Source organism: Budorcas taxicolor, chromosome 24 (assembly GCF_023091745.1).
Source record: "Budorcas taxicolor isolate Tak-1 chromosome 24, Takin1.1, whole genome shotgun sequence".
NCBI lineage: Eukaryota > Metazoa > Chordata > Mammalia > Artiodactyla > Bovidae > Budorcas > Budorcas taxicolor.
The window spans coordinates 7,639,174-7,662,087 of NC_068933.1; positions in this window are offsets into that span (position 1 = coordinate 7,639,174).

The following is a 22,914-nucleotide window of genomic DNA, read 5'->3' on the forward strand; positions in this document are numbered from 1 at the left end:
CTCTTTGTGACCCCGTGAACCGAAGCCCAACCAGACTCCTCCGTCCTTGGGATTCTTCAGGCAAGAATACTGGAGTGGGTTGCATAGGGTATGTGAAAAAATTCTATTTTTTAAAATTTCCTTTCTTGTTAACTTTAATGACATAGTCACTCATAAAATCAATGTGGTTTATTGGGGTTAAGGGAAGAGGTGCAGTGAATTCTAGAAGTGTGTTAAGACAATACTGTAACTTTTATCTGTCTTTGCTACAAAACAACCTCACAAAGGTGCTTGTTGTTTTATGTACCATATTTCTCCCAAAGGCCCAAACATGACGATCTCAATATGGCTTCAGCGATAAAAGCACATCTGCCGGTTTAAATTAGATTGACAGCATATATAATCAAGGAGCAAGTTTCAAGCCTCCAGACTCCTTCCTCACACAGTAGCCAAAAAAATGTCGCACTTCAAATTAAGTTTATCCTAAAAAATTAAGGTTTGAATCGGTACCTAAAGGTTTTGAATCACTTTATCTAATATATTGTTGGTGCATAATTTCAGTATATGTTTACTTCTATTAAATTTTCTCCTTTGTCCAATGTGATTTGTTTTTAATTTGTCACTTATAAGATTACATGTAAACAATTTTAAGCTAGTTCATCAAGTTATATTATTATTTGGAATATGATGACCTTTGATTATTGTTACCATAGTAATTTGTTTGCTCTCAAAGAAAACTTGAGTTACGTAATTTTCATTGTCAGTTTATCATGCTGCATGTATGCAAATACATAGATACACCAAAGACATGATGACATTATTTGTATATCCAGTTTTATAAACTACAGTATGTATTTTCCCCCCTTAAAACAGCTTTGTAATGCAAATATAAATTCTTTAAAATCAGACACCAGGAGGCGGAACCATGTGACATCTTCCCAGAAACAGTTGCCAGATGACCCTCTCTTTCAGTCACTTACCACGGCTCTTGTATTATCAATGAAGCGTCAGTAAGATCAAACTTTGGCTCTTAGATTAGTCAGCAGTTCTCCATGACACAGGTACTCTTCATCCAGCTTCAACAATGATCAATTTACAACCAATCTTGTTTCATCTATTCCACCCATCACTTCCTCATAACCATATTATTTAAAGCAAAGCCCGGATTATATAATCACACCCATAAATATTTCCATATGCAGCCCTAAAAGATAAGAATTATTTTTGCATCTATCACAATGCAATTAATTTAATTGAAATGTGTAATAATTACTTTTTATTACATTTCAGGTCAATATTCAAATTTCCAATGACCTCATGAATATAGTAATTTTTCTACATTTGTTTGGAGGATGTTTCAAATGCTGTCAATATTTCATAATGATTCAAATGCCTCTGAAGTCTCTCTTAATCTGTAAGTTCTCTTTCATCTCTCTGTCTCTCTCAACCTTTTTCCCCCCATTCACATAATTTATTGCTGAAGAAGCCAGGAGGTTATCCTGCAAAGCTTCCCACTGCTGATCACATCCCTATGCTATAGTTTAACATGGCTTCCAATCCATTGATCTAGAGAGGGGTCACACTTAGATGTGTTTTTTCCATTCTTTCATAATGCCAGGTGGTAATATGATTTTTCAAGAGTCCCATGATGCTTATAAATTACTTATTTTGTGATCTTAGAAATATTTATGCTCAATGCCAAAATCTTTCAACATATATTTATATTGTATAGTGAAACTATTTTCATTCTATTATTCTTTCTTCATTTATTAATTGGAATACTTCTAAAAATAGAAGCTTCACCAAATTTGTTATTTGGTTATCTGGTGGCACAGTATATATAGGAAAGGCTGGATAAATGTTCGATTACATCAGACATTTATGTATCAGCTATTCCCTGTCATCTGGAGGTGACCAATTAGCTTACTTTGTTGTATGTTACTTTAAGTCACTTATAAACATTTGAATATGTGTTTAATTTTTTTGATCAATTTATGCTTCAGTTCAGTTCAGATGGATATATCTTTCTTTTTCTCCATTGCCTTTAGATTCTTTTCTTTTCTCAGCTATTTGTAAGGCCTCCTCAGACAACCATTTTGCCTTTTTGCATTTCTTTTTGTTGGGGATGGTCTTGGTCCCTGCCTCCTGTACAATGTCATAAACTTCTGTCTGTAGTTCTTTAGGCACTCAGTCTATCAGATCTAATCTCTTGAATCTATTTGTCACTTCCACTGTATAATGATAAGGGATTTGATTTAGATCATACCTGCATGGTCTAGTGATTTTCCCTACTTTCTTCAATTTAAGTCTGAATTTGGCAATTAGGAGTTCATGATCTGAGCCGTAGCCAGCTCCCAGTCTTGTTTTTGCTGACTGTATACAGCTTCTCCATCTTTGGCTGCAAAGAATATAATCAGTCTGATTCGGGGTTGGCCATCTGGTGATGTCCATGTGTAGAGTCTTCTCTTGTGTGTTGGAAGAGGGTGTTGCTCTGACCAGTGTGTTCTCTTGACTAACCTCTGGTAGCCTTTGACCTGCTTTGTTTTGTACTCCAAGGCCAAATTTACCTGTTACTCCAGGTATTTCTTGACTTCCTCCAGTCCCCTATAATGAAAAGGACATCTTTTGGGGGAGTTAGTTCTAGAAGGTCTTGTAGGTCTTCATAGAACTGTTCAACTTTAGCTTCTTCAGCATTCCTAATTGGGGCATATATTTGAATTACTGTGATATTGAATGGTTTGCCTTGGAAATGAAGAGAGATGATTCTGTTGTTTTTGAGATCACATACAAGTACTGTATTTTGGATTCTTTTGTTTACTATGATGGCCACTCCATTTCTTCGAAGGGATTCTTGCCCACAGTAGTAGATATAATGTCATCTCAGTTAAATTCACCCATTCTAGTCCATTTTAGTTCACTGATTCCTAAAATGTCAATGTTCACTGAGTGCATAGCTCAGTTCAGTTCGGTCACTCAGTCATGTCTGACTCTTTGCGACCCCATGGACTGTAGCATTGTAGCATGCCAGGCTTCCTTGTCCATCACCAACTCCTGGAGCTTACTCAGACTCATGTCCATCGAGTCAGTGATGCCATCCAGCCACCTCATCCTCTCTTGTCCCCGTCTCCTCGTGCTTTCAATCTTTCCCAGAATCAGGATCTTTACAAATGAGTCAGTTCTTTGTTTCAGGTGGCCAAAGTACTGGAGCTTCAGCTTCAGCATCAGTCTTTCCAATGAATATTCAGGACTGATCTCCTTTAGGATGGACTGATTGGATCTCCTTGCAGTCCAACGGACTCTCAAGAGTCTTCTCCAAAACCACAGTTCAAAAGCATCAATTCTTCAGAGCTCAGCTTTCTTTATAGTTCAACTCTCACATCCATACATGACTACTGGAAAAACCATAGCCTTGATTAGATGGACCTTTGTTTGTTGGCAAATTAATGTCTTTGCTTTTTAATATGCTGTCTAGGTTTGTCATAGCTTTTCTTTCAAGGAACAAGTGTCTTTTAATTTCATGGCTTTTATATTTAATTTCCCGTAATGGGCCATGGGAACCTCTTTAAAATAATTGCTGAGGCCTTTTGGCATGACCTTTTCACACTTTTGTAATTTTCTTCATAACTGTCCTGAAAGATGTCCTAGGATTTCTTAATTATTTCTTGACTAAGACCTGGAATCATTCAGTTTTATTTTAAGGATCTTTAGTTCCTTTTAGTAAAAACAAATCTTAGAGCTTGAAATTAAATGTCGGTGCTACCAGGGCTCCTTGTTATTGAGTGGGTCATTGTTTTGAGAATTTTTTTTTTCTGTGGAGGGAGCTTAGAAATATAATTTTAATATAAACTACATCTGCAGTGTATATTGATATCTGCAATCAAAACAAAGACCATGAAAATTTTGTTTAACTCCTCTTTTGCATTTTCTTTTTTCTCAGAGAATTCTAGTTCTCAATACTTGATATTTTATCCTTATCATACCACATAAGTACGCATCTTTTTTATTCTACAGTGTATGTACAAAAATCTTAACAATACCAACACCACTTGCAAAAATTAATTGCTTAAAGTAGTTTAAATGTTTTTTTCCCTTTTTTGTTTTAAGTCTTTAGGTTATATACCTTGGTCAATGTCCAGTCAGATCATGTGTTTTAACATCATTTATTATCATCTGCCATTAACTAAATACGTATTTAGTTTTCTTTGTCTCATTTTATTTTAGATTATTTTAGAGTTTTTGTTTTAATTGTCATATAGCTTTGTAGAAAACTTTGTATCATTACAAAGTCAAATCTGTAAAACAAGATATGGTCAAAAAAGTCTAGTATCTCACCTTGTCATATCTTCTCTAGTCCTTGCCTCTGGCTTTAGCTAAACATTTAAAAGAGTTATTATCTATTCTTTCATTATTTGTTTAATTAAAAATCCAGGCACACATCCATTCGTGTTTTCCCCTCACTTAGAGAAATGATAGCTTATTATTATATATCTATTTCTCTATTGCTTCCTGTTTATAATAATCCCACAGGATTATGCCTTCTGGGGTTAAATAATCCATAGTTTATTCACTCTCCTGCTGATGGATAGTTGGATTGTTATCATCTTCTGCTATTAAAAATTTTCATTTAGTAACTAGTCATAAACATAAATCTCTTACTTTCCCATGTATAGTTGCAGTAGTTTTACAAAAATGGAATATTTTAGTCAAAAGATTCATGCCTATATAATTTTTAATGTCTTAGAACCATTTGCATTTTTATTGTGAACTGATTATATTCTGGTTCATTGTTATAAAGACATTGATTATTTTTTCTCTTCTTACCACAGGATCTTTATGTATTAGGCATATTAGCATCATCTGTTATACACATTGCAAAATTTTTTCAGTTTTGTGTTTGTCTTTTTGTTTTATGTATGGTCGTATTTGGCATGCCAAGATTTTTAAATACTGTTATTTTTATACCATCAAAGTATAAATTTTGGTTGATTTTTGAATCATAGATAGGCCATTCACAAGTTACAGAGATTTTCACACATGTTACTCCTGGTATATTTTAAGTTGTATTTTTTACATGTAATTATTTTATCCACTTGGAATTTATTGTGGTACATGAGGTCAGGAATTGATCCAACTTTTCCTTTTTCCAAAAGGTTCAAGATTTATTTTTAGAAGTCAGTCAAAAGCAATCTAAACTCTCTGAAAATATAAGACAGTCACTCTCTGATCCTGTCTTAAAAACTGTTAGTCATTGCTCATATTAAGTCAGAGACTAAAATTTTTTTTTCAGATCCTTTGGAAGATGACTTATCTAGTTTCAATGTATTGGGTTGGCTTAACTGTTTTTACTTTACTCTGAAGTGTAGATAATGACTTTTAAGATTACCAAGCAGCAGTATGAAACATTTTGGATTTTCTTTTGTGCTTGTAGCCAGGAATTAGCACTCATGACATATTCTTCTATAGTTTACAGCCAACTACAGACTTTCTTGAAGGAAAATGTGGCCTCTTGTACGAACTCATGCCATTTATTTGTATGGTAGAAAGATTACCCTGCATACAATTTATGCGATGATATGCATTTTGAAGGAACTAAATAAAGTGCCAAAGGAATCATTTTTGTTATTCCTTCCAACAACACATTCAAAGTCAATTAATGAAGGAATATCATGATCCTCACTTTATACATATTAGATGAATGCCTCTTATGTGTGCCAAATAGTGATGGATCTCTGGGACACACAAAAGGTTTGTTGAGACTTGATTCCTTCTCTCCTCACTGCCTCATTCAGAGAGTGGGGAGGGAATGAAACTGTCCTGTGCAAGCAAGGGGGCTCACCCTGAGATATGGGGTCCAGTGGAGCCAGAATTAAGGTCTTCTACTCAGGATAGATCATAAAAACAAGACTAATAGAATAGCAATATTTATTGAGCACTTAACATATTCTCAGCACTAAGCCAATCAATTCACATGTGTTTCTCATTTAATATTTAAAACCATTCTATCATGTAACATAGTCTACATGAAGAAGCTTTACTCAGATCAGCTGTATATAGTGCCAAAGATTGTATAGTAAATAACATGCCTAGAATGTAAATTTAGATCTGTTTGAGTTGAGCCTGGGCTTTTTACCCACCCTGCTGAATTTTCTGTGATTGTTAAATCTGAAATTGATTTAACCTTAGCTGAAATCCTGAGTGTTTGCCAAGAATCAAATGCTAAAACGAAACATAAACACCAACCTAAAGTGAGTAAGGGTATAAATGAGAGAAGCAAAGCCAAGTGTTGGATGGAAGTGGCGTCATGGTAGGTATTGTTCCAAGAAAACATCCGTTACCCTCTTTAGATGACTCAGAAAGCACTGTGAAAGTGAAAGTCACTCAGTTGCATCTGACTCTTTCCGACCCCATGGACTATACATACAGTCCATGGAATTCTCCAGGCCAGAGTACTTGAGTGGGTAGCCTTTCCCTTCTCCAGCGGATCTTCCCAACCCAGGGATTGAACCCAGGTCTCCCACATTGCAGGCAGATTCTTTCCCAGCTGAGTCACAAGGGAAGCCCAAGAATACTGGAGTGGGTAGCCTATCCCTTCTCCAGGGGATCTTCTAACCCAGGAATTGAACCAGGGTGTCCTGCATTGCAGGTGGATTCTTTACCAACTCAGTACTTTATGCACTTTGGTGTCCATTACTTAGTATCTTGATGATTTGGAGTTTGATTTGTAAGGATATGCTCTGGTATTTACATAAAGTTTAGTTTGAACATATACTCAACATTTGTTGAGAATTTCCCCAGGAGTTTTTAACAGGGGAAGAATAACATAATATTAAAAATAGGGAAAAATTGAGGTCTATCCTGAGAAACCTTTATGCAGGTCAAGAAGCAACAGTTAGAACTGTACATGGAATAACAGACTGGTTTCAAATGGGAAAGGAGTACGTCAAGGCTGTGTATTGTCACCCTGCTTATTTAACTTCTGTGCAGAGTACATCATATGAAATGCTAGGCTAGATGAAGCTGGAATCAAATTTCTGGGAGAAATATCAATAACCTCAGATATGCAGATGACACCACCCTGATGACAGAAAGTGAAGAACTAAAGAGCCTCTTGAAAGTAAAAGAGGAGAGTGAAAAAGTTAGCTTAAAACTCAACATTCAGAAAACGAAGATCATGGCATCTGGTCCCATCACTTCATGGCAAATAGATGGGGAAACAGTGAGAGACTTTATCTTCCTGGGCTCCAAAATCACTGCAGATGGTGACTGCAGCCATGAAATTAAAAGACACTTGCTCTTTGGAAGAAAAGCTCTGACCAACCAACATGACCAGCATATTAAAAAGCAGAGACATTACTTTGCCAACAAAGGTCTGTTTAGTCAGAGCTATGGTTTTTCCAGTAGTCATGTATGGATGTGAGAGTTGGATAATAAAGAAAGCTAAGCACCAAAGAATTGATGCTTTTGAACTGTGGTGTTGGAGAAGACTCTTGAGAGTCTCTTGGACTGCAAGGAGATCCAAGCAGTCCATCCTAAAGGAGATCAGTCCTGAATATTCTTGAAAGGACTGATGTTGAAGCTGAAACTCCAATATTTTGGCCACCTGATGCGAAGAACTAACTTATTTGAAAAGACCCTGATGCTGGGAAAGATTGAAGGCAGGAAGAGAAGAGGACAACAGAGGATGAGACTGTTGGATAGCATCACCAACTCAATGGACATGAGTTTGAGCAAGCTCCGGGAGTTGGTGATGGACAGGGAAGCCTGGCGTGCTGCAGTCCATGGGGTCGCAAAGAGTCGACACGACTGGTGACTTAACTGAATTTATCCATTGTTGCATATGTTGAACCCCTATTTTTATTCAGTCATTTTTATTTGGAAAAATAGTTACTTCTGAAAATAAATGTTTTTGTTGAAAAATGAGGTGAAGTGAGAAGTTTTTATGAAATTATTCTGTGTAATAAGAAATGTGCTGTAGTAAATAAACTGTTCTATTTTATGGAAATGTATGTAGTGGCAGTAAGTTCCCTTCTTTGTCTTCTTGCATAGTATTTTTTGTTGTCATTATTTCTTAGCACTTCTGATGTGGCTTCAGAAATTCTCTGCAATGTGTCATAAAGTGATTTTTGAAAGAACTTGTAATTTATGAAAAGTTGGCCTTCAGTTATTCACAAGAAGTATCTCATTTTTCCTGTTAAAAAGTGTAGATTTGAAAAACTCACAGAAGTTAGAAAAAAGAAGCAAAGTTTAATTAATTATACTTGTAAGTAATTTTTTTTTTTCACTAAAAGGTGACTTGATTTTTTTAAGTGATATATATTTAGGAACAAATGGTAACTTAACAATCAAGAGGCAAAGATGATTTTGAGGAATACCTACATTAATATGATGAAAAAAATTTGGGATGATGTGTCAAAGAATGCACACCAATTTAAGACACATAACCTATATTCAGGGAAATGAGGATCAGAAGTCCTATACCAATTCCCTGACTTTATTACAAAGTCATGTTCTGTTTCTCTGTCTGATTCTTCTTCAGGCTCCTGTATCACTGAGTTATTTCCATGTCTAGAAATTGTTCTGTGAAATAGTGCTTTCTGCTTAAACAGTTTTTCCACAGTGCCTGATGCTGCTTAACACATCTTGACCCCAAGGGTAAATGCCATGTTTAGCAGCTTTTGATTTTGTTTTGTAGTCATTTTCTTTATGTCATCAAAAAATTTTAATATCATCATTTTTGGTATGGAAAGCCTTCTGAAGTAATTCTAAAGAATCCATTTACCAAGATTCTATATCTGAGAGAGGTTTTTACTGTAAAGTTCTTAAAAAGAATATAGAAAATTATTCACTATATCGTTCTAGTTCATTTAGATTTGGTGTAAATATAAAATGTATAATATTCAATAGATAAAACCTCTCCTAAAATATGAGAAAATCAATTATCTATGAACAAAAAAGGAAATTCCATTTTTTTTCACCAGAAACCACACACATAAATGACTAACATTTCTGGTGGATTGCGAGAGAGCAACTGAAAAATGGAAGTTAATCATATATTTTGCAAAGTCACAGGAGGCAAACTCTCCCAGGTCCTTGACACCATTTGAGTTTAATCAAAATGGTCTTCACATACTAGTGTAAACCAGTGTGCTTCAAAGGACACTTAAACTATCATGTCTAAAGTGGTGGGAATGAGTTATGAAATGAGATAAAATAGGCAATGGTTTGGTCAGAATGGTTAAATTAGAGAGTAACATTTTTCTTTATTAATTAGTATTTATTGCCTTTTAAGATGTGTTTAGTAATGATGCTCACATCTGTTTATTTTAGTATGTCCTATATATTTTATATATATGAGAAAGAAAAATATACTAAACTCTAAAAAGATTTTATAGATAAAAATACAAATGATACAAACTGGCTGATTAAATAAGGTCCCAAAATTTTAAATAATTGATAATACTCAGTGTCCACAAAGGTATGGAGAGATAAACATTCTCTGTTGTTAATGCTGAGATAAAAGTTTTACCTAAGGTAGTATTTTCAGAGGTCATTTTAAAATTACTTATTTGCTGACAGTATGATCCAGCCATTCTACTTCTAAAAATGTATCCTTGTTTTATCTAATATAGATGTGAAAAGATGTATATATAAATATATTCATTAAATTTTGTGATAGTCAAAAAAACAAGAAAGCAACAAATAACCCACATTTTACCAGAGGTAAAATTTAGGTTTATCATGCAATTGAATGCTCCATAGTCATGAAGTATAACCTAGATCTACATATTTTAGTATGGAGAGAGAGAGATGGATAAGACATATTATTAAGTGACAAAAACACTTTAATTTATATAGTGAGAATATAAAAAATTACAAATATTATCTTTGAAAAATGGAGTTTGCATGTGAGTATGTGTTTATGTGTTTATTTGGGGAAAAGCAACTTATGCATAATTGTGTCTGGTTTGGATTTTTATGATAAATTTACATTTCTTAATAATTCATTAAGAATTTTAAGTTTTCTTTAAGATTTGCATCTACACATTATTGAAATGATTTCCATCCAGTTGCAGCATTATTGAATGATGGATAATGTGTCAGAAATGAAATTTTAAAATGAAATAAAGCTCATTTATGCTCAAATAAGAAAACTAAAGTAATAAAAACACAGACCAAAGAGCATGTTTTAATTCATTTAATTTTCATGCCATGTGATAAAAGAAACTGTATGTTAAGGAGAGTGAAATCAAGCTTGTTACAGTTCTTTGGTTTTGTAAAATTTAGACAAATATCCTACAGCACTGTTTCTGTTTATCATCTCAAATAATATAAGAAATATAAAAGGTGAACAGGAGTAGATTAAGGATAGTAGAGGTAAGAAAGGCAGGCATATGTTATTTTCACGTATTGTATATATTTATTAAAAGAAGTTTTACCATCTTCAGATAAATTCCAGTTTTAGCATTATATGCATTTAAAAAGCTTAAGATAATAATTTAGTGTGCATTGAAAGGTATTATTATAGGATTTGAACTGATTATTGTAATTTCTAATGATGATACTTCAACTTCAACTCTGGACATTGAAGAAGTTCAGAGGGATTTAGTACTTATGATTTAAAATTCCAGAAAAGTCTGAGTCGGTTTTGTCCAATAAATTATCTACATAGGTCAGGTTGTACGTGGACTGATCCAGAGGCATACTGGAAGTGTCAAGCTTCAGGGACAAGTGACCAGAGGGCACATTCTAACTTAAACTCTAGCTTTTTCAGTTTCTGTTATTCATCAAGTGAGATTTCATTCTCCTCCTTTATAGTCCTGTACTCTTCAATACCGCATGCTGTATGAATCTAGTTAGTTGATTCAAAATTGGTAAGAAAGTGAATAGGAATTACCAATCAAATATGCAGGGAAAGGTTAATTGCTATGTTCTAATTGTGCTAGGGGCCAAATCACTGAAAAACTCAGAAAGTCAGAAAATGTAGATACTCTGTAGGCAGTTTGAATCAATGAAAAGCCCCAGATGTGAAGCAGTAGAATAGGTCGAGGCTGTGGCAGACATGAATCACATCCAACTGCTTATTACCTTATGGAGCTGTGGACCCATATTGAAAGATTTTTTTTTTTTTTTTGATTTTCAAGAGAAGTCAAAGATTAGGAATGATTCACAAAATTTCCCAATTTCTAAAATACTACGGTGGTTAAGCAAAATATTCTTGTGGGCTAAAATAAGGCCATGACTTGCCGGTCAAGCAGCTCCTGCCTCCAGGATTAGGTCTATGAAAACAACCAGAATTAGTGGTATAAAGTCATTTCTGCTCTTGATGCGTTTGTGGTTTTGAAGATCACATCATGGAAATGAAATGAGATGAGACATAAAGCTATTTGTCACACTTAGTCAGTGTCTGAAAGGAAAATGAAAGAGAAAATTGTAGACTTAATATTCTGAAGCAACCACATAGCTGAGAAAGTGGAAGATTATAGTTCAACAGATTTGTAGCACAGATTTTGTAGTCTCATATATATTATATGCTTCAAAGATAATTAGTGTTTTGTCATTTTTGTGTGTAGTGATGGTACTCTATTACTAAGTAATACCTGTTTACCCTGGCTTAATTCTAAGGCTGTGTCTGTAGGACTCTAGTTTAGAAGTTAGATCCCCATTGTATAGTCACATGGCATCTTAGGAAATAATTGAATTTCTGTTCAAAGAATATGGATGTTTTTTGCTTCTGAGGAGATTTTTTCTGATGGCTCATCAATACATGTCAACTTCATGAAAACAGACTAGAATTACAGTAGATTCATTCTACACTGAGTCCAGATCCAAAGAGGGACCATTTTTGAGTTGTATCAAAAGACCAAGATGATTTACATATAAGCTTCTAAAACTAGGTAACCTGTATGTTTAAGTCCTCTGTCATTTGGGTATCTGTTTTATAGGTTATGTTTTATTTCTAAACATCATGTAGAGTTTTATTATTTTAATTAATGACTATAAGCTATAGTTACTGTTAGAATCTTTAAAAGTCTATCTTTTTGTCATATGCCCCAAAAGGAAATAATTTATTGTTTTAATTTCTTCAAATAAATACCATATTCAAACTGTGATATATCACAACTGATATATCAGCAAATGAAATGCCTTTAAAGAATAAATCTCTTCAAATAACAAACAGTATCAAGACCAAGTACATCATCTTCTAAACTGTACTGCACTGGCTCCCTTCCCACTCAGATAAGTCCATTGCATTTCTGTACTTGTCAGTTATATGACTAACTTTTATATATAGTAAAGTGTCTTCTGCCTCTTCACTTTACAAAGGACGACTTTATAGTATTATTGATGTCCAATAGGTTGTTTTTGATATGGTTTCTTGCTTGGTCACTGATGGCTTCAATTGCCTCTAATTCAAAAATTTAATATAGTGAATATGTTTCTCTAATTACCTTAGATCAAGTAGTCTGATTGATTTTCACTGTTGATATTTTAAAACTAGGGAATGTTAATCTATAGTCTTTTAATTAAGTAAATGTAGATGATATTTGTTCAGTGTACCACAATTTAAATATTATAAATGTATTTATGATTATACACTAGTGTCAGCATTCTAATTTTTATAATCAGTATTATATGGTATAGTATAAACATTAAATGCATAAGTGTGATATTAAGAGTTTAATAAACTTATCATTATAGAGATTAACATATATGTGAATGTTAAATTTAAGCTTGGGCATATTGATGTAAAAATTTACTGTTAGATAATATTGATCAGTTGACAAAATCAACTATATTAGTTTCCTAAAGAAATAAACAGTACATCACCACTTGAAATATTTTAAATATTTTTCATTAGAGTTGTACAAATTGACTTTTGTTGCTATTATTATTAGTGGTAAGTGTTAATATCATTAGGAGGGGTCAATGTTTTTCCATAAAGGACAAAACAGTAAATATTTTAGGCTTTGAAAACCCAAGGCCTTTATTGCAACTACTCAATTCTGCTGTTATAGCTGAAGTCTACCATAGAAAAAACATAAATCAACAGAGGTATACCTGTGATCCAATAAAATTTTATTCATAATAGCAGGCGACTGGCCCACGGGTGATAGCTTACCAGCCCATATATGAATATAATTTTATAGTTTTTCAGTGCTTTCACATATTCACAAATGAATTAAACACAGCAATCTTGTGTTACCTAGCTATACATATTTGCTTTTGGCAGATGAGTAAAACAGAGCTTAGACAGCTTGCACATACAAATCAAAGTAAATGAGACTCATGTCTCCAGGCTCTGTGACAGATGCTTCTGGTATCTGCTGCCTCATAAAGTAAGCCACTCTGAAAGCCAACATTTATGTATTATTTAATTGATAAAATTTTCTTTCCACTTCATTATGAACTTTGTCATACCAGAGCATGATGACAAGATGATAGTACAAACTCAAGGAAGACCACAGCTCAGATCCCAGGAAGTGGATCTGACATATGCTTAAAATTCAGGAATGCAAGGGCTTAGCCATATTTAGGAAGATGAACATAGACGCAGAAGATTGGACAGCTGTTGTTACTTCATTAAGGAAGAGTCGATTTCTTATCCAAATATTTTAGAAATATTTGTTGAATAAATTAACAAATGAACAACATTGAAGACATGATTAAATATGTTCTGAAAGAAATGAATAGAAATAATAAGTACAAGGTAGTTTATGTACATAGTAAAACATTTGGACTCCACTTATTCAACAACCGCAAAACAATTATTGAATTCAGGCTGAGTCACATATTCCACCACAGGCTGAGAGGATACAGGGAAATTTCTTGTACTTAAAAGGCTAAACTATAAAGAAGAAACATGGGGACTTTTAAGGACAATAAAAAAAAAGTATGTTAGACATGATTAAAAGCTTAAATGACATGATAGTATATTTTTAAAACTTATATAATCAAACATATATATACTTTATCTTTTTAAATGGTCATCCATTAAAATGTTGCAGTTTTACCAAGGTGCATACCTTTTAAAAAATGAAGAAAAAAATGGAGAAGCCTATAGAAAAGTAAAGTTTCAACCTGAAATAAAAACAGACACTAAATGTCAGTCTTTTTGACCATTCAGAGAAAGTTATTTTCATGACTGTATATGAAAAGATTATAATATGCTTTTTAAAACTGTACCTTTTTAAAGTTTAAATTAATAGAAAACTTACATTTGACAGTATATTAAAAAATAAAATTTGAACATGTTAATTATCTTTGTTACTATAAAAATGTGCATCCAAAAGTTTATCCTTTAAAATGCAAACAGAAGTTTTTATTATAAGTATGATATCACATTTAATCAAAAACATTACATCAATTGTCTGCTTAGACATAATAAATATATGCTCTGGGTGTAATATTTATTTCAAAATTGGAGTTAATAGTTTTATTATTTGACTGCTTCATCACCATAGTTAAAAGCTTTATTTTGAAAGAAAGTATGTTTAATGTTAAGAACTTATGATTTTTATTTCCTATTTTTCTATTTGTGGAAAGGGAAATGAGAGAAGATATTTTGATATGGGTGAAAAAGTTAAGAAGCATTTAAGATAACTGGGATAGAGATCTCTACACTATTCAAGATGTAGTGAAAAAAGTGGTAACAGTGTATTTAAATTTCTTTAAACTGTCATTTTATTTTATTTTATTTATTTTTTGGGGGGTCTCACTTTTATTTTATTTTTTTTTAATTTTTATTTTTACTTTATTTTACTATACAATACTGTATTGGTTTTGCCATACATTGACATGAATCCGCCCTGCTGGGCATACACACCGAGGAAACCAGAATTGAAAGAGACACATGTACCCCAATGTTCATCACAGCACTGTTTATAATAAACTGTCATTTTAGACAGGCTTCCTGGAATATGACTAAGTCAGTAATCTATTGTATATTCTCAACTAGTCAGTCACAAATTTTTTTGGAACTTGAAATTTTTTCAATACAATTATTTTCAGTTTGTACAAGATAATATACATAGCAAGAGGGGAAAAGGAGAGAAGTGAGAGAAAATTAAAACAAATTGTAATGCCAAGCTGGAAAATTTTTGAATACCTAAAATATTTAGATTCTCTTTATATTTTCCTTCAAACTAATATATTTGATGAAAATCCTTATCTTATCCTCCCTTTCCCTCAACTGCAAGAAAAAACAATGACAAAAATACTAATATACCTGATTCACATCCTTTATGACTGAAAAAGAGTTTGCATTGATGTGGTACAGGAATCAGGCTCAGAGAAAACATCTCACATTTACCATAAACTGTGTCCTCCTTGAAAGAAATGAAAATGATAATTCCAATCATTTCACTTTATAAATTAAAGGTTTCAAAAGTTTTTGTTTGTATTCTTAAATTGTTAGTAAATTATAAATTTTGTCTATATATGTGTAAGGGCTTCCCTGTTGGCTCATTGGTCAAAAACTCCACCTGTCAGTTCAGGAAATGTGGGTTCTGTCCCTTCTGTAGAGGAGAAATGGCAACCCATTCCAGTAATCTTGCCTGTGAAATCCTATGGATGAGAAGCCTGGTGGGTAGTCCATGGGGTCCTAAAAGAGTCAGACATGACTTAGAGATTAAACAACAACAACGAACATATGTGTAAACAAAATTTGATATTTCTGTAAAATGTATGTACCACTGTCATTGTAAAATGCCCATTCTAGGCAAAATTAAAAATATCAGGTTCCCTGGAATTATATCAGTGGGTCATAATTGAACACATGTGAAATGTTTGTCTAGACCACTTGTTAATTAATGATGTGTAAGTGGATCAAATTCCCTTGTAACCATGTGACATGTGTGCTCCAAGTAATTTGAAGTTATCCTTTCTCTTTCTTATACACGCATGTCTTTTCAGTCAAGTATTCCATTGTCTTAAGTATTGGATAGTTGGTTTGGTCCTTTATTTGGGGCTTCCCTGATAGCTAAGTTGGTCAAGAATCCACCTGCAATGCAGGAGACTCCAGTTCAATTCCTGGGTAGTAAGGATCCCCTGGAGAAGAAATAGGCTACCCATTCCAGTATTCTTGGGCTTCACTGGTGGCTCAGCTGGTAAAGAATCTTCCTACAATGCCAGAGACCTGGGTTCAATCCCTGGATTGAGAAGATGCCCTGGAGAAGGGAAAGGCTACCCATTCCAGTATTCTGGCTTGGAGAATTCTATGGACTGTATAGTCCATGGGGTTGCAAAGAGTTGGATACAACTGAACAACTTTCACTTTCCCTTTCACTTTGGTCCTTTATTTACTCTTTGCCAGAAGGTTGGTGTGAGGCTCTTTTGTAGATACTCTTAAAAATTTGGGACTTAACTATTGCTTATTAAAGAAAAGCTTCCTACATACTTAATTACATGTACTACATAAAATTAAATTAGAGTAACTTAAAGTAAAAGAAACATATTACAATATACTTTTTCATTTTTTATTTCAAGGATGCCATGTTTTAGGAGAAGTACAAAATGAAGAGTAATCTCTCTGGAATATGAAGAACAAGATGGGAAGGACTGCAGACACTAAGGTAAACCATTAGTTTTCCCATCTAAGCCTCTATTTCAGTTCTACATTTTCAAAGCAAAGTGCTGTGTGCCTTTCTTTCCTTTGATTATTGAATTGTGATCCTTGAAATCTGTTTGGTCTGTGATGCAGGTCCTCAGTCATGAGAAGCATGAAGTAATACTAGGTTTTGTGGTTGTTTTACCTTTTTTGGAAGTAATTAATCTTAATGGTTGTTGGGAGAGAGGAAATTCAGGGTCAAAAGATTCTCAGACTCTAGTCCTAAATTTCAGTAGCTTGAGTGTGATCTCTGGCTAGTCAGCCGACCTCCCTGGACTCCAGTCATCCACCTGAGAATTGCCAGGGCAAATGCACAGCATCATGGGAGACCAAGAAATACTCAGGACTTTTTGTGAGATTTGAGAAGGAAGCTGAGTAAAATCAGGTTATAAATGAAACACAAAGGAGTAAGACATAAAAGGTTAAATGAAAAGTGCTGATGTGACTAATCAGAATTGACATTATCTTCTGAGTTCATTTTTAGAAAATGAGCTCATATTTTAGAAAATATTCTAAAATAGGTCATATTTTAGAATTTTTTAACAAATTTTACTCTTCCTTAGCAATTTTATTGCTGTCAACATTGAAAAAAGATAAAAATATGAGAATATAAAATATATCAGAAAACATACGTGCAATTTGGAGACTTTCCTGCCTTCTAATGCACTAGCAATGAAAGATTCAAGTGTTTGTTTATTCATTGATTTGTTCAAGAACTCATGGCAGCTTTATTGCTACATGTCAGATGTGAACAGGGCTGGCCACTAAATCTTTTTTCTTCTTCATTCATAAGCTGAGAATTATAATTGAAGCAGCCTCATCAATGTGCTGTATAAATTAAGCAACACTCAGTAATGTGTGCATGGGAACAAAGTAAAAATACTAAAAAATGGAAGATATTTTTATTAAAATTAATGTTTGTTAGAAGAGATGAGAGGGCTTAAATAATTATAGATCAAGCACTCTGGGCATTCAAAGGAAGTTATTTTGTCCAAATGACATCTGGATGCCTCTCTCCTCTTCTCCTCCTACTATCTTCTCTCCCTTCCTCTCTTGTGATCTCAGGAGGTAGCTTGACTGAAGAGGAGTTGGAGTTTTGCTTTCACATAGACCCTGGTTTCTCAGGCCTACCCCTTAGAGCATCCTCCAGCAAACTCCCTGATCTCCCCAGGAAGGACCTGACATCTTACTGTAGGATGTATCAGATGTCTGATGCATAATCATTCATTCATTCATATTGATTCATCATTCAGAGGCCTGTTTTAGTCCAGTGTAAGATTAATTTAATGATGTTTTGTGATTTAGGAAAGAAATGTTTGGAAAAATCAAAGAGAATTCCCTAGGATAAAAAGTAACTCAGTTGACTCTATTAAAACATAAAGAGTAAATTGAAGAAAGTAATGAGGATTATTCAAAATATATGTCATGTTTAGTGACCCCCCCCCCCCCCAGAAGTTAGTATTGTAAGTTATGGGAAAAAATACTATGTTGGCTGTGAGTTTGTTATAAATGGCTTTTAATATGTTGAGATATGTTCCCTCTACAACCACTTTGGTGAGAGTGGTCATGAATAGATGTTGAATTTCACCAAATGCTTTTCCCCCATTTGTTGAGATAGTCATGTGGTTTTTGTCTTTCTTTTTGTCAATGTGATGTATTGCATTGATTGATCTGTATATACTGAACCATACTTGTGGCCCAGGGATGAATCTAACTGGATCATGGTATGTGATCCTTTTTATGTGTTGTGGGATTCTGTTTGCTCATGTTTTATTGAGGATTCATGGTGATGAAAATAAATAAATGTTATTTTGTTAATACTGTAAAAAACATTAAAAGGGGGCTAGAAGATCTGCTTTCTAAAGTCCTTCTGAGGCTTTTAGCATGGGTTTTATGGAGCTAAGTGAAATCACTGAGGCTTGCACATGATAGCTATGTAGATCTAAGAACTTCATGTTTAGATCTTTAATCCATTTTGAGTTTATTTTTGTGTATGGTGTTAGAAAGTGTTCTAGTTTCATTCTTTTACAAGTAGTTGACCAGTTTTCCCAGCACCACTTGTTAAAGAGATTGTCTTTAATCCATTGTATATTCTTGCCTCCTTTGTCAAAGATAAGGTGTCCATAGGTGCATGGATTTATCTCTGGGCTTTCTATTTTGTTCCATTGATCTATATTTCTGTCTTTGTGCCAGTACCATACTGTCTTGATGACTGTGGCTTTGTAGTAGAGCCTGAAGTTAGGCAGGTTGATTCCTCCAGTTCCATTCTTCTTTCTCAAGATTGCTTTGGCTATTTGAGGTTTTTTGTATTTCCATACAAATCTTGAAATTATTTGTTCTATCTCTGTGGAAAATACCATTGGTAGCTTGATAGACATTGCATTGAATCTGTAGATTGTTTTGGGTAGTATACTCATTTTCACTATATTGATTCTTCCGATCCATGAACATGGTATATTTCTCCATCTATTAGGGTCCTCTTTGATTTCTTTCACCAGTGTTTTATAGTTTTCTATGTATAGGTCTTCAGTTTCTTTAGGTAGATATATTCCTAAGTATTTTATTCTTTTCGTTGCAATGGTGAATGGAATTGTTTCCTTAATTTCTCTTTCTACTTTCTCATTATTAGTGTATAGGAATGCAAGGGATTTCTGTGTGTTGATTTGATATCCTGCAACTTTACTATATTCATTGATTAGCTCTAGTAATTTTCTGGTGGAGTCTTTAGGGTTTTCTATGTAGAGGATCATGTCATCTGCAAACAGTGAAAGTTTTACTTCTTCTTTTCCAATTTGGATTCCTTCTATTTCTTTTTCTGCTCTGATTGCTGTGGCCCAAACTTCCAAAACTATGTTGAATAGTAGCGGTGAAAGTGGGCACCCTTATCTTGTTCCTGACTTTAGGGGAAATGCTTTCAATTTTTCACCATTGAGGATAATGTTTGCTGTGGGTTTGTCATATATAGCTTTTATTATGTTGAGGTATGTTCCTTCTATTCCTGCTTTCTGGAGAGTTTTTATCATAAATGGATGTTGAATTTTGTCAAAGGCCTTCTCTGCATCTATTGAGATAACCATATGGTTTTTATTTTTCAATTTGTTAATATTGTAAAGTAATTAGCCTCCAATTAAAATAAATAAATTTATATTAAAAAAAAAACAACTTCACGTTATGTTCAAACTAGTGTGTCCTGGCATCTTTTTCCAAAATTCGGCAGGGCTTTATTTTAATACCTGATAGAAGAACAGAAAGTATTTTCTTCAGTGCCTCTTCCATTTTTATTCAGTCCTATAAGTTGCACAAATGTTATTTCAATGACTAATTCATTATCAGTAATGATAGTAATGTTTAATATCACATTTTGATCTCTTGAAATGTTCTCAGTGATCATTTTGATTTTCATTTGTAAAATTATTTCTAAGTATGTAGGTGCCTCTTTGTCAAAATAAGGGAAAAAAGCATCCTACTTTCATAGGTATTAGAGTTTATGGTTATTTTTCTGTTTGTGTAATTATTTCATGGTGGCTATGGTGTCTGTACACTGTGTTAGAGAGAGAAGGAGTGGATAAAATCTACAGTGATTTATTAGTGAGATTTTCTTTTAATTATAAGAAAAGTAAGCTTTTGAAAATTCAATGATGACACTGTAAAAGTTTTAAAGATTCTTTTAACCTTAAAACTCAGGGAAATAATAAAATGAATTTGTCAGAACTTACATGTGGAGCCGCATCTGGAGCCCACTGACCTGGACACTTCAGTTCAGTATTTAAAAACTTAAAATTATTCCTATTATATCTTCCCCTCAGTAAACTTGCATGCCCATCCAAATGTATTCCATCATTTAAGTGATTCTCATTTCTAAAAAAGAAAGGGAATACATTCATTTTCTTCATCTCTCCCTGCCCACCCCCAGTTTTAAATATACATACATACATACATACATATATATATATATTAGTCAAAGAATACTTGCAGTATAATATAAATATTTTTCAATAATCTTGTTCTCTTCCACCTGGGTACATTGTAGGACTATAACTTGCTGACCTGTGTGGTTGGGTATGATCAAGTGTTTTTGTGAGCCAGCTGTTCTGTTTTTTTCTTGAGATGGTAGGTCAGGTGTGTTGACAAGAGGGGAAACAGAAGGGGCAGGAAGCAACGTTTCCCATACTCACAGGTCCTGGAGAGACCATCAGTGCTCGCCATCAGGGGGGCCCTGGAGGGAGCTCTAGGAGAGAATGCCAGACAAGCAGGGGGAGCTGAGGGGGGCAGGGAGAGGAAGTAGGGAGGAAGAAGAGCCCTTGGGTTAGTGCCTTAACTGGGGCGTGGCCTGGAGCATGCTAGCCAGAGGTATGCATGGGTTTCATTGGTGTGTGCAATTCCACTAGGTCACAGTTTGGACAAAAAAGGGTTCCTGTGGACATTGCTGCTCCTGGCCATCTGGGCGGGGTGCCCACAGCCTGCTTGTGGGGATGCTGAGACAGCAGGATGCTGTGAAGCTTTCAGACTTAATACACAAGCATGTGGTGCATTTTCATTTCCCAAACTGGTGACGGAAAATACATACAGCAGGTTTCAGCTGACCTGTAATCTCAGCGTTCCACTAGATATAGTGGCAATTCACTCAAGCAATGCTTAAGTAAAATGAGTTTTATTTTCAGTGAGTTATTTTTTTTTAACATCCACAAGTTCTATTTAGATCTTTTTTCAAATATGTTTATTCTTATTTAGTATCTTGTCTTTCATTATGACTCCTGTGTATTTTTAAAAAATCTTTTTTGAACATTTTGAGACTGTTGTATTAGCTCAGATCCAGAGACTTCTAACCCATGAGCTGGTTAAGTTTACTGACTCCAGTGCACATTTGCTGGTGTGACCTGGGCCAAGTTATGTTTCATTAACTAGGATAATAGTACCTATATCAAGGTGTTGTTGGGTAGTTTAGAATGGCTTTTGCAGTGAGAGTAGAGGACCTGAAAGAACCTAGTGAAGAGTGTACAATTTTCATTAAGTTTTCAGCTTCCTAGGACTTGACTTCTTTTGCCTGATTGTTTGGGATTTCTGGACATTTTTCTTCCTTTTGCAAAAGCCATTCATTAAACTTTAATACTTTATCAAAAATCTTTAGGTGGTTGTAGTTAAGGATTTCAGGGTTGCCAAGCCTGGCGTGTTATTGACAATAGAATTCATTCAGTTGGATGTTTCTTCTAATTATCTGCCAAGTTCTCCTAAAGTACTATATTGGGATAGAACTATATCAGTTCATACAGCAAGGGAAAATAATTTAAACTACATAATTGTGGCATCTTCTTTTGTATTCTCTAGAGTTATGCAAGCAGTTCTTTCAATTTAAAAGAATCCAATATATTTAATGAAAATAATATCTACTTAGAATATACATTTTTAATAGAAATGACCAAAGATTTTTATAGGGTATTAAAAAAAATCTATTTCCTTATTCTTGGTATGTATTTTATTCATATCCTCAAAATCACACTAGTTTTTTTTTTTTGGTAAAATTAATTTTTAAAGAAACTAATATTAAGGTCAAAAGACTTTCAATAATAAACTAACTTGACAGAGAATTTACAATACATATTTATCATAACTGTCTTACAAAATTTGTCAATAAGCTATTTTAAATTCTATGAGATTTTATTCCTCCCTTTCTCTTCCTTTTGAAAAGAAAAATAGTTAAGTTCATCCATTTCTGCTATTGTAAGAACAATTGTGATTAATGAATAAGTGAGTGAAGTCGCTCAGTCGTGTCCGACTCTTTGCGACTCCATAGACTGTAGCCTAGCAGGCTCCTCTGTCCATGGGATTTTCCAGGCAATAGTACTGGAGTGGATTGTCTTTTCCTTCTCCAGGGGATCTTTGCAACCCAGGGCTCAAACCCAGGTCTCCCACATTGTAGACAGACACTTTACCATCTGAGCCACCAGGGAAGTTCCTTTTGAAAAGAAAAATAGTTAAGTTCATCCATTTCTGCTATTGTAAGAACAATTGTGATTAATAGTTCTCATCAAATCTGGCCAACTCTAATAATATAAACCATGTATTTTATATACTAAGGCACTTACAATGAAAGTTTCTCTTTTGAGATTTTAACTGTAGGAAAAAAAAATCATGAGTGCACTAATTGGAGAATATAGCATGATTAAAGACCAAAATTTAAAAATAAGTTTAATTTTTCATGTGGTATAACTTTACACTATTTGTATCAATTTCAGCATTTCACTGTGTATCCCAAAGGGCTTATAAATGATTCAACATCACCAGGAAATGATATCTAGAGAAAAATGACAGAGAGCATTTTTTCTCAAGTG